Raw genomic sequence first — 14,232 nt, forward strand, 5'->3', positions numbered from 1 at the left:
GCTGGCAGCAGCAACTATGACTCTCTTAAGTTAGCCAAATGCCTCGTCATCCGGCGAAGTACATTTGCTAACTCAAGAACTCGTAGTGGGAGTAACTGTGACGAGGTATAGGTGGACATACAGTGAAATATCGGTTCTGTAGGACTGGCCATATCAAGAATGATAATGGCCTAAAGAAATGGGAGCAGCCGGCAGTAGTAACTGTGACACTCTTAAGGTAGCTAAATGCCTCGTCACTCTGCGAAATTTATTTGAAAACTCGAGGATATCGTCGTTGGAGTAACTCAGACAACGTTAAGGTTTACATGTTGCAGCATTTCGCCTCTGCATGGACTGGCCGCAGTACGAATTAAAGAGAGGAAGGATTCAAAGAAAGGGGAGCAGCTGGCAAGAGGAACTATGACTCTCTTAAGGTAGTCAAATGCCTCGTCACTCTGCGAAATTTATTTGAAAACTCGAGGATATCGTCGTTGGAGTAACTCAGACAACGTTAAGGTGGACATGTTGCAGCATTTCGCTTCTGCATGGACTGGCCGCAGTACGAATTAAAGAGACGAATGATTCAAAGGAAGGGGAGCAGCTGGCAGCAGGAACTATGACCCTCATAAGTTAGCCAAATGCTTCGTCATCCGGCGAAGTACATTTGCTAACTCAAGAACTCGTAGTGGGAGTAACTGCGACGACGTTTAGGTGGACATACAGTGGCATATCGGTTCTGTAGGACTGGCCATATCAAGAATGATAATGGCTTAAAGAAATGGGAGCAGCCGGCAGGTGTAACTATGACTTTCTTAAGGTAGCCAAATGCCAAGTCATCCGGCGAAGTACATTTGCTAACTCGAGAAACTCGTGGTGGGAGTAACTGTGACGACGTTTAGGTGGACATACAGTGGCATATCGGTTCTGTAGGACTGGCCATATCAAGAATGATAATGGCCTAAAGAAATGGGAGCACCCGGCAGGAGTAACTATGACTCTCTTAAGGTAGCCAAATGCCTCGTTAAGCTGCGAAATGTATTTGAAAACTCGAGGATATCATCGGTGGAGTAACTCAGACAACGTTGAGGTGGACATGCTGTAGCATTTCGCTTCTGCAGGACCGGCCGCAATACGAATTAAAGAGAGGAAAGATTCCAAGAAGGGGGAGCAGCTGGCAGCTGTAACTATGACTCTCTTAAGGTAGCTAAATGATTCGTCACTCTCCGAAATTTATTTGAAAACTCGAGGATATCGTTGTTGGAGTAAGTCAGACAACGTTAAGGTTTACATGTTGCAGCATTTCGCCTCTGCATGGACTGGCCACAGTACGAATTAAAGAGAGGAAAGTTTCAAAGAAAGGAGAGCATCTGGCAAAAGGAACTATGACTCTCTTAAGGTAGCCAAATGCCACGTCATCCGGCGAAGTACAATAGCTATCTCGAGAAACTCGTAGTGTAAGTAACTGTGACGACGTTAAGGTGGACATACGGTGGCGTATCGGTTCTGTAGGAATGGCCATAGCATGAATGATAAAGGTCTAAAGAAATGGGAGCAGCCGGCAGGAGTAACTATGACTCTCTTAAGGTAGCCAAATGCTTCGTCACTCTGCGAAATTTATTTGAGAACTCGAGGATATCGTCGTTCGAGTAACTTAGACAACGTTAAGGTGGACATGTTGCAGCATTTCGCTTCTGCATGGACTGGCCGCAATACGATTTAAAGAGAGGAAAGATTCAACGGAAGGGCAGCAGCTGGCAGCAGGATCTATGACTCTCTTCAGTTAGCCAAATGCCTCGTCATCCGTCGAAGTACATTTGCTAACTCAAGAACTCGTAGTGGGAGTAACTGTGACGACGTTTAGGTGGACATACAGTGGCATATCGGCTCTGTACGACTGGCCATAGCCAGAATGATAATGGCCTAAAGAAATGGGAGCAGCCGGCAGGAGTAACTATGACACACTTAAGGTAGCTAAATGCCTCGTCACTCTGCGAAATTTATTTGAAAACTCGAGGATATCGTCGATTGAGTAACTCAGACAAAGTTAAGGTCTACATGTTGCAGCATTTCGCCTCTGCATGGACTGGCCGCAGTACGAATGAAAGAGAGGAAAGATTCAAAGAAAGGGGAGCATCTGGGAAGAGGAACTATGACTCTCTTAAAGTAGCCAAATGCCTCGTCATCCGGCGAAGTACATTTGCTAACTCGAGAAACTCGTGGTGGGAGTAACTGTGACAACGTTTATGCGGACATGCAGTGGCATATCGGTTCTGTAGGACTGGCCATAGCGAGTATGATAATGGCCTAAAGAAATGGGAGCAGCCGGCAGGAGTAACTATGACACTCTTAAGGTAGCTAAATGCCTCGTCACTCTGCGAAATTTATTTGAAAACTCGAGGATATCGTCGTTGGAGTAACTCAGACAACGTTAAGGTTTACATGTTGCAGCATTTCGCCTCTGCATGGACTGGCCGCAGTACGAATTAAAGAGAGGAAAGATTCAACGAAAGGGGAGCAGCTGGCAAGAGGAACTATGACTCTCTTAAGGTAGCCAAATGACTCGTCATCCGGCGAAGTACATTTGCTAACTCGAGAAAGTCGTGGTGGGAGTAACTGTGACGACGATTATGTGGACATGCAGTGGCATATCGGTTCTGTAGGACTGGCCATATCAAGAATGATAGTGGCCTAAAGAAATGGGAGCACCCGGCAGGAGTAACTATGACTCTCTTAAGGTATCCAAATGCCTCCTCACTCTGCGAAATTTATTTGAAAACTCGAGGATATCGTCGTTGGAGTAACTCAGACAACGTTAAGGTGGACATGTTGCAGCATTTCGCTTCTGCATGGCCTGGCCGCAGTACGAATTAAAGAGACGAATAATTCGAAGGAAGGGGAGCAGCTGGCAGCAGGAACTATGACTCTCTTAAGTTAGCCAAATGCCTCGTCATCCGGCGAAGTACGTTAGCTAAATCACGAACTCGTAGTGGGAGTAACTGTGACGACATTTAGGTGGACATACAGTGGCATATCGGTTCTGTAGGACTGGCCATATCAAGTATGATAATGGCCTAAAGAAATGGGAGCACCCGGCAGGAGTAACTATGACTCTCTTAAGGTACACAAATGCCTCGTTAATCTGCGAAATTTATTTGAAAACTCGAGGATATCATCGGTGGAGTAACTCAGACAACGTTAAGGTGGACATGCTGTAGCATTTTGCTTCTGCAGGACCGGCCGCAATACGAATTAAAGAGAGGAATGATGCAAAGGAAGGGGAGCAGCTGGCAGCAGCAACTATGACTCTCTTAAGTTAGCCAAATGCCTCGTCATCCGGCGAAGTACATTTCCTAACTCAAGAACTCGTAGTGGGAGTAACTGTGACGAGGTATAGGTGGACATACAGTGAAATATCGGTTCTGTAGGACTGGCCATATCAAGAATGATAATGGCCTAAAGAAATGGGAGCAGCCGGCAGTAGTAACTGTGACACTGTTAAGGTAGCTAAATGCCTCGTCACTCTGCGAAATTTATTTGAAAACTCGAGGATATCGTCGTTGGAGTAACTCAGACAACGTTAAGGTTTACATGTTGCAGCATTTCGCCTCTGCATGGACTGGCCGCAGTACGAATTAAAGAGAGGAAGGATTCAAAGAAAGGGGAGCAGCTGGCAAGAGGAACTATGACTCTCTTAACGTAGTCAAATGCCTCGTCACTCTGCGAAATTTATTTGAAAACTCGAGGATATCGTCGTTGGAGTAACTCAGACAACGTTAAGGTGGACATGTTGCAGCATTTCGCTTCTGCATGGACTGGCCGCAGTACGAATTAAAGAGACGAATGATTCAAAGGAAGGGGAGCAGCTGGCAGCAGGAACTATGACCCTCATAAGTTAGCCAAATGCTTCGTCATCCGGCGAAGTACATTTGCTAACTCAAGAACTCGTAGTGGGAGTAACTGCGACGACGTTTAGGTGGACATACAGTGGCATATCGGTTCTGTAGGACTGGCCATATCAAGAATGATAATGGCTTAAAGAAATGGGAGCAGCCGGCATGTGTAACTATGACTTTCTTAAGGTAGCCAAATGCCAAGTGATCCGGCGAAGTACATTTGCTAACTCGAGAAACTCGTGGTGGGAGTAACTGTGACGACGTTTAGGTGGACATACAGTGGCATATCGGTTCTGTAGGACTGGCCATATCAAGAATGACAATGGCCTAAAGAAATGGGAGCACCCGGCAGGAGTAACTATGACTCTCTTAAGGTAGCCAAACGCCTCGTTAAGCTGCGAAATTTATTTGAAAACTCGAGGATATCATCGGTGGAGTAACTCAGACAACGTTGAGGTGGACATGCTGTAGCATTTCGCTTCTGCAGGACCGGCCGCAATACGAATTAAAGAGAGGAAAGATTCCAAGAAGGGGGAGCAGCTGGCAGCTGTAACTATCACTCTCTTAAGGTAGCTAAATGATTCGTCACTCTCCGAAATTTATTTGAAAACTCGAGGATATCGTTGTTGGAGTAACTCAGACAACGTTAAGGTTTACATGTTGCAGCATTTCGCCTCTGCATGGACTGGCCACAGTACGAATTAAAGAGAGGAAAGATTCAAAGAAAGGAGAGCAGCTGGCAAAAGGAACTATGACTCTCTTAAGGTAGCCAAATGCCACGTCATCCGGCGAAGTACAATAGCTATCTCGAGAAACTCGTAGTGTAAGTAACTGTGACGACGTTAAGGTGGACATACGGTGGCGTATCGGTTCTGTAGGAATGGCCATAGCATGAATGATAAAGGTCTAAAGAAATGGGAGCAGCCGGCAGGAGTAACTATGACTCTCTTAAGGTAGCCAAATGCTTCGTCACTCTGCGAAATTTATTTGAGAACTCGAGGATATCGTCGTTCGAGTAACTTAGACAACGTTAAGGTGGACATGTTGCAGCATTTCGCTTCTGCATGGACTGGCCGCAATACGATTTAAAGAGAGGAAAGATTCAACGGAAGGGCAGCAGCTGGCAGCAGGATCTATGACTCTCTTCAGTTAGCCAAATGCCTCGTCATCCGTCGAAGTACATTTGCTAACTCAAGAACTCGTAGTGGGAGTAACTGTGACGACGTTTAGGTGGACATACAGTGGCATATCGGCTCTGTACGACTGGCCATAGCCAGAATGATAATGGCCTAAAGAAATGGGAGCAGCCGGCAGGAGTAACTATGACACACTTAAGGTAGCTAAATGCCTCGTCACTCTGCGAAATTTATTTGAAAACTCGAGGATATCGTCGATTGAGTAACTCAGACAAAGTTAAGGTCTACATGTTGCAGCATTTCGCCTCTGCATGGACTGGCCGCAGTACGAATGAAAGAGAGGAAAGATTCAAAGAAAGGGGAGCATCTGGGAAGAGGAACTATGACTCTCTTAAAGTAGCCAAATGCCTCGTCATCCGGCGAAGTACATTTGCTAACTCGAGAAACTCGTGGTGGGAGTAACTGTGACAACGTTTATGCGGACATGCAGTGGCATATCGGTTCTGTAGGACTGGCCATAGCGAGTATGATAATGGCCTAAAGAAATGGGAGCAGCCGGCAGGAGTAACTATGACACTCTTAGGGTAGCTAAATGCCTCGTCACTCTGCGAAATTTATTTGAAAACTCGAGGATATCGTCGTTGGAGTAACTCAGACAACGTTAAGGTTTACATGTTGCAGCATTTCGCCTCTGCATGGTCTGGCCGCAGTACGAATTAAAGAGAGGAAAGATTCAAAGAAAGGGGAGCAGCTGGCAAGAGGAACTATGACTCTCTTAAGGTAGCCAAATGCCTCGTCATCCGGCGAAGTACATTTGCTAACTCGAGAAACTCGTGGTGGGAGTAACTGTGACGACGTTTATGTGGACATGCAGTGGCATATCGGTTCTGTAGGACTGGCCATATCAAGAATGATAATGGCCTAAAGAAATGGGAGCATCCGGCAGGAGTAACTATGACTCTCTTAAGGTATCCAAATGCCTCGTCACTCTGCGAAATTTATTTGAAAACTCGAGGATATCGTCGTTGGAGTAACTCAGACAACGTTAAGGTGGACATGTTGCAGCATTTCGCTTCTGCATGGCCTGGCCGCAGTACGAATTAAAGAGACCAATAATTCAAAGGAAGGGGAGCAGCTGGCTGCAGGAACTATGACTCTCTTAAGTTAGCCAAATGCCTCGTCATCCGGCGAAGTACGTTAGCTAAATCACGAACTCGTAGTGGGAGTAACTGTGACGACATTTAGGTGGACATACAGTGGCATATCGGTTCTGTAGGACTGGCCATATCAAGAATGATAATGGCCTAAAGAAATGGGAGCAGCCGGCAGTAGTAACTGTGACACTCTTAAGGTAGCTAAATGCCTCGTCACTCTGCGAAATTTATTTGAAAACTCGAGGATATCGTCGTTGGAGTAACTCAGACAACGTTAAGGTTTACATGTTGCAGCATTTCGCCTCTGCATGGACTGGCCGCAGTACGAATTAAAGAGAGGAAGGATTCAAAGAAAGGGGAGCAGCTGGCAAGAGGAACTATGACTCTCTTAAGGTAGTCAAATGCCTCGTCACTCTGCGAAATTTATTTGAAAACTCGAGGATATCGTCGTTGGAGTAACTCAGACAACGTTAAGGTGGACATGTTGCAGCATTTCGCTTCTGCATGGACTGGCCGCAGTACGAATTAAAGAGACGAATGATTCAAAGGAAGGGGAGCAGCTGGCAGCAGGAACTATGACCCTCATAAGTTAGCCAAATGCTTCGTCATCCAGCGAAGTACATTTGCTAACCCAAGAACTCGTAGTGGGAGTAACTGCGACGACGTTTAGGTGGACATACAGTGGCATATCGGTTCTGTAGGACTGGCCATATCAAGAATGATAATGGCTTAAAGAAATGGGAGCAGCCGGCATGTGTAACTATGACTTTCTTAAGGTAGCCAAATGCCAAGTCATCCGGCGAAGTACATTTGCTAACTCGAGAAACTCGTGGTGGGAGTAACTGTGACGACGTTTATGTGGACATGCAGTGGCATATCGGTTCTGTAGGACTGGCCATATCAAGAATGATAATGGCCTAAAGAAATGGGAGCACCCGGCAGGAGTAACTATGACTCTCTTAAGGTAGCCAAATGCCTCGTTAAGCTGCGAAATTTATTTGAAAACTCGAGGATATCATCGGTGGAGTAACTCAGACAACGTTGAGGTGGACATGCTGTAGCATTTCGCTTCTGCAGGACCGGCCGCAATACGAATTAAAGAGAGGAAAGATTCCAAGAAGGGGGAGCAGCTAGCAGCTGTAACTATGACTCTCTTAAGGGAGCTAAATGATTCGTCACTCTCCGAAATTTATTTGAAAACTCGAGGATATCGTTGTTGGAGTAACTCAGACAACGTTAAGGTTTACATGTTGCAGCATTTGGCCTCTGCATGGACTGGCCACAGTACGAATTAAAGAGAGGAAAGATTCAAAGAAAGGAGAGCAGCTGGCAAAAGGAACTATGACTCTCTTAAGGTAGCCAAATGCCACGTCATCCGGCGAAGTACAATAGCTATCTCGAGAAACTCGTAGTGTAAGTAACTGTGACGACGTTAAGGTGGACATACGGTGGCGTATCGGTTCTGTAGGAATGGCCATAGCATGAATGATAAAGGTCTAAAGAAATGGGAGCAGCCGGCAGGAGTAACTATGACTCTCTTAAGGTAGCCAAATGCTTCGTCACTCTGCGAAATTTATTTGAGAACTCGAGGATATCGTCGTTCGAGTAACTTAGACAACGTTAAGGTGGACATGTTGCAGCATTTCGCTTCTGCATGGACTGGCCGCAATACGATTTAAAGAGAGGAAAGATTCAACGGAAGGGCAGCAGCTGGCAGCAGGATCTATGACTCTCTTCAGTTAGCCAAATGCCTCGTCATCCGTCGAAGTACATTTGCTAACTCAAGAACTCGTAGTGGGAGTAACTGTGCCGACGTTTAGGTGGACATACAGTGGCATATCGGCTCTGTACGACTGGCCATAGCTAGAATGATAATGGCCTAAAGAAATGGGAGCAGCCGGCAGGAGTAACTATGACACACTTAAGGTAGCTAAATGCCTCGTCACTCTGCGAAATTTATTTGAAAACTCGAGGATATCGTCGATTGAGTAACTCAGACAAAGTTAAGGTCTACATGTTGCAGCATTTCGCCTCTGCATGGACTGGCCGCAGTACGAATGAAAGAGAGGAAAGATTCAAAGAAAGGGGAGCATCTGGGAAGAGGAACTATGACTCTCTTAAAGTAGCCAAATGCCTCGTCATCCGGCGAAGTACATTTGCTAACTCGAGAAACTCGTGGTGGGAGTAACTGTGACAACGTTTATGCGGACATGCAGTGGCATATCGGTTCTGTAGGACTGGCCATAGCAAGAATGATAAAGGCCTAAAGAAATGGGTGCAGCTGGCAGGAGTAACCATGACTCTCTCAAGGTAGCCAAAAGGCCTCGTCACTCTGCGAAATTTATTTGAAAACTCGAGGATATCGTCGTTGGAGTAACTCAGACAACGTTAAGGTGGACATGTTGCAGCATTTCGTTTCTGCATGGACTGGCCGCAGTACGAATTAAAGAGAGGAAAGTTTCAAAGAAAGGGGAGCAGCTGGCAAGAGGAACTATGACTCTCTTAAGGTAGCCAAATGCCTCGTCATCCGGCGAAGTACATTTGCTAACTCGAGAAACTCGTGGTGGGAGTAACTGTGACGACGTTTATGTGGACATGCAGTGGCATATCGGTTCTGTAGGACTGGCCATATCAAGAATGATAATGGCCTAAAGAAATGGGAGCATCCGGCAGGAGTAACTATGACTCTCTTAAGGTATCCAAATGCCTCGTCACTCTGCGAAATTTATTTGAAAACTCGAGGATATCGTCGTTGGAGTAACTCAGACAACGTTAAGGTGGACATGTTGCAGCATTTCGCTTCTGCATGGCCTGGCCGCAGTACGAATTAAAGAGACCAATAATTCAAAGGAAGGGGAGCAGCTGGCTGCAGGAACTATGACTCTCTTAAGTTAGCCAAATGCCTCGTCATCCGGCGAAGTACGTTAGCTAAATCACGAACTCGTAGTGGGAGTAACTGTGACGACATTTAGGTGGACATACAGTGGCATATCGGTTCTGTAGGACTGGCCATATCAAGTATGATAATGGCCTAATGAAATGGGAGCACCCGGCAGGAGTAACTATGACTCTCTTAAGGTACACAAATGCCTCGTTAATCTGCGAAATTTATTTGAAAACTCGAGGATATCATCGGTGGAGTAACTCAGACAACGTTAAGGTGGACATGCTGTAGCATTTCGCTTCTGCAGGACCGGCCGCAATACGAATTAAAGAGAGGAATGATTCCAAGGAAGGGGAGCAGCTGGCAGCAGCAACTATGACTCTCTTAAGTTAGCCAAATGCCTCGTCATCCGGCGAAGTACATTTGCTAACTCAAAAACTCGTAGTGGGAGTAACTGTGACGAGGTATAGGTGGACATACAGTGAAATATCGGTTCTGTAGGACTGGCCATATCAAGAATGATAATGGCCTAAAGAAATGGGAGCAGCCGGCAGTAGTAACTGTGACACTCTTAAGGTAGCTAAATGCCTCGTCACTCTGCGAAATTTATTTGAAAACTCGAGGATATCGTCGTTGGAGTAACTCAGACAACGTTAAGGTTTACATGTTGCAGCATTTCGCCTCTGCATGGACTGGCCGCAGTACGAATTAAAGAGAGGAAGGATTCAAAGAAAGGGGAGCAGCTGGCAAGAGGAACTATGACTCTCTTAAGGTAGTCAAATGCCTCGTCACTCTGCGAAATTTATTTGAAAACTCGAGGATATCGTCGTTGGAGTAACTCAGACAACGTTAAGGTGGACATGTTGCAGCATTTCGCTTCTGCATGGACTGGCCGCAGTACGAATTAAAGAGACGAATGATTCAAAGGAAGGGGAGCAGCTGGCAGCAGGAACTATGACCCTCATAAGTTAGCCAAATGCTTCGTCATCCGGCGAAGTACATTTGCTAACCCAAGAACTCGTAGTGGGAGTAACTGCGACGACGTTTAGGTGGACATACAGTGGCATATCGGTTCTGTAGGACTGGCCATATCAAGAATGATAATGGCTTAAAGAAATGGGAGCAGCCGGCAGGTGTAACTATGACTTTCTTAAGGTAGCCAAATGCCAAGTCATCCGGCGAAGTACATTTGCTAACTCGAGAAACTCGTGGTGGGAGTAACTGTGACGACGTTTAGGTGGACATACAGTGGCATATCGGTTCTGTAGGACTGGCCATATTAAGAATGATAATGGCCTAAAGAAATGGGAGCACCCGGCAGGAGTAACTATGACTCTCTTAAGGTAGCCAAATGCCTCGTTAAGCTGCGAAATTTATTTGAAAACTCGAGGATATCATCGGTGGAGTAACTCAGACAACGTTGAGGTGGACATGCTGTAGCATTTCGCTTCTGCAGGACCGGCCGCAATACGAATTAAAGAGAGGAAAGATTCCAAGAAGGGGGAGCAGCTAGCAGCTGTAACTATGACTCTCTTAAGGTAGCTAAATGATTCGTCACTCTCCGAAATTTATTTGAAAACCCGAGGATATCGTTGTTCGAGTAACTTAGACAACGTTAAGGTGGACATGTTGCAGCATTTCGCTTCTGCATGGACTGGCCGCAATACGATTTAAAGAGAGGAAAGATTCAACGGAAGGGCAGCAGCTGGCAGCAGGATCTATGACTCTCTTCAGTTAGCCAAATGCCTCGTCATCCGTCGAAGTACATTTGCTAACTCAAGAACTCGTAGTGGGAGTAACTGTGACGACGTTTAGGTGGACATACAGTGGCATATCGGCTCTGTACGACTGGCCATAGCCAGAATGATAATGGCCTAAAGAAATGGGAGCAGCCGGCAGGAGTAACTATGACACACTTAAGGTAGCTAAATGCCTCGTCACTCTGCGAAATTTATTTGAAAACTCGAGGATATCGTCGTTGGAGTAACTCAGACAACGTTAAGGTTTACATGTTGCAGCATTTCGCCTCTGCATGGACTGGCCGCAGTACGAATTAAAGAGAGGAAAGGTTCAAAGAAAGGGGAGCAGCTGGCAAGAGGAACTATGACTCTCTTAAGGTAGCCAAATGCCTCGTCATCCGGCGAAGTACATTTGCTAACTCGAGAAACTCGTGGTGGGAGTAACTGTGACGACGTTTATGTGGACATGCAGTGGCATATCGGTTCTGTAGGACTGGCCATATCAAGAATGATAATGGCCTAAAGAACTGGGAGCATCCGGCAGGAGTAACTATGACTCTCTTAAGGTATCCAAATGCCTCGTCACTCTGCGAAATTTATTTGAAAACTCGAGGATATCGTCGTTGGAGTAACTCAGACAACGTTAAGGTGGACATGTTGCAGCATTTCGCTTCTGCATGGCCTGGCCGCAGTACGAATTAAAGAGACCAATAATTCAAAGGAAGGGGAGCAGCTGGCAGCAGGAACTATGACTCTCTTAAGTTAGCCAAATGTCTCGTCATCCGGCGAAGTACGTTAGCTAAATCACGAACTCGTAGTGGGAGTAACTGTGACGACATTTAGGTGGACATACAGTGACATATCGGTTCTGTAGGACTGGCCATATCATGAATGATAATGGCCTAAAGAAATGGGAGCACCCGGCAGGAGTAACTATGACTCTCTTAAGGTAGTCAAATGCCTCGCCAATCTGCGAAATTTATTTGAAAACTCGAGGATATCATCGGTGGAGTAACAAAGACAACGTTAAGATGGACATGCTGTAGCATTTCGCTTCTGCAGGACCGGCCGCAATTCGAATTAAAGAGAGGAAAGATTGAAAGAAGGGGGAGAAGCTGGCAGCAGTAACTATGACTCTCTTAAGGTAGCCAAATGCTTTGTCACTCTGCGAAATTTATTTGAAAACTCGAGGATATCGTCGTTGGAGTAACTCAGACTACGTTAAGGTTTACATGTTGCAGCATTTCGCCTCTGCATGGACTGGCCACAGTACGAATTAAGGAGAGGAAAGATTCAAAGAAAGGAGAGCAGCTGGCAAGAGGAACTATGACTCTCTTAAGGTAGCCAAATGCCACGTCATCCGGCGAAGTACAATAGCTATCTCGAGAAACTCGTAGTGTAAGTAGCTGTGACGACGTTAAGGTGGACATACGGTGGCGTATCGGTTCTGTAGGAATGGCCATAGCATGAATGATAAAGGTCTAAAGAAATGGGAGCAGCCGGCAGGAGTAACTATGACTCTCTTAAGGTAGCCAAATGCTTCGTCACTCTGCGAAATTTATTTGAGAACTCGAGGATATCGTCGTTCGAGTAACTTAGACAACGTTAAGGTGGACATGTTGCAGCATTTCGCTTCTGCATGGACTGGCCGCAATACGATTTAAAGAGAGGAAAGATTCAACGGAAGGGCAGCAGCTGGCAGCAGGATCTATGACTCTCTTCAGTTAGCCAAATGCCTCGTCATCCGTCGAAGTACATTTGCTAACTCAAGAACTCGTAGTGGGAGTAACTGTGCCGACGTTTAGGTGGACATACAGTGGCATATCGGCTCTGTACGACTGGCCATAGCCAGAATGATAATGGCCTAAAGAAATGGGAGCAGCCGGCAGGAGTAACTGTGACACACTTAAGGTAGCTAAATGCCTCGTCACTCTGCGAAATTTATTTGAAAACTCGAGGATATCGTCGATTGAGTAACTCAGACAAAGTTAAGGTCTACATGTTGCAGCATTTCGCCTCTGCATGGACTGGCCGCAGTACGAATGAAAGAGAGGAAAGATTCAAAGAAAGGGGAGCATCTGGGAAGAGGAACTATGACTCTCTGAAAGTAGCCAAATGCCTCGTCATCCGGCGAAGTACATTTGCTAACTCGAGAAACTCGTGGTGGGAGTAACTGTGACAACGTTTATGCGGACATGCAGTGGCATATCGGTTCTGTAGGACTGGCCATATCAAGAATGATAATGGCCTAAAGAAATGGGAGCATCCGGCAGGAGTAACTATGACTCTCTTAAGGTATCCAAATGCCTCGTCACTCTGCGAAATTTATTTGAAAACTCGAGGATATCGTCGTTGGAGTAACTCAGACAACGTTAAGGTGGACATGTTGCAGCATTTCGCTTCTGCATGGCCTGGCCGCAGTACGAATTAAAGAGACCAATAATTCAAAGGAAGGGGAGCAGCTGGCAGCAGGAACTATGACTCTCTTAAGTTAGCCAAATGCCTCGTCATCCGGCGAAGTACGTTAGCTAAATCACGAACTCGTAGTGGGAGTAACTGTGACGACATTTAGGTGGACATACAGTGACATATCGGTTATGTAGGACTGGCCATATCAAGAATGATAATGGCCTAAAGAAATGGGAGCACCCGGCAGGAGTAACTATGACTCTCTTAAGGTAGTCAAATACCTCGCCAATCTGCGAAATTTATTTGAAAACTCGAGGATATCATCGGTGGAGTAACAAAGACAACGTTAAGATGGACATGCTGTAGCATTTCGCTTCTGCAGGACCGGCCGCAATACGAATTAAAGAGAGGAAAGATTGAAAGAAGGGGGAGAAGCTGGCAGCAGTAACTATGACTCTCTTAAGGTAGCCAAATGCTTTGTCACTCTGCGAAATTTATTTGAAAACTCGAGGATATCGTCGTTGGAGTAACTCAGACTACATTAAGGTTTACATGTTGCAGCATTTCGCCTCTGCATGGACTGGCCACAGTACGAATTAAAGAGAGGAAAGATTCAAAGAAAGGAGAGCAGCTGGCAAGAGGAACTATGACTCTCTTAAGGTAGCCAAATGCCACGTCATCCGGCGAAGTACAATAGCTATCTCGAGAAACTCGTAGTGGGAGTAACTGTGACGACGTTAAGGTGGACATACGGTGGCATATCGGTTCTGTAGGAATGGCCATAGCAAGAATGATAAAGGTCTAAAGAAATGGGAGCAGCCGGCAGGAGTAACTATGACTCTCTTAAGGTAGCCAAATGCTTCGTCACTCTGCGAAATTTATTTGAAAACTCGAGGATATCGTCGTTCGAGTAACTTAGACAACGTTGAGGTGGACATGCTGTAGCATTTCGCTTCTGCAGGACCGGCCGCAATACGAATTAAAGAGAGGAAAGATTGAAAGAAGGGGGAGTACCGGGCAGGAGTAACTATGACTCTT

Source organism: Schistocerca serialis, chromosome 6 (genome assembly GCF_023864345.2).
Source record: "Schistocerca serialis cubense isolate TAMUIC-IGC-003099 chromosome 6, iqSchSeri2.2, whole genome shotgun sequence".
In the NCBI taxonomy this organism is placed as follows: domain Eukaryota; kingdom Metazoa; phylum Arthropoda; class Insecta; order Orthoptera; family Acrididae; genus Schistocerca; species Schistocerca serialis.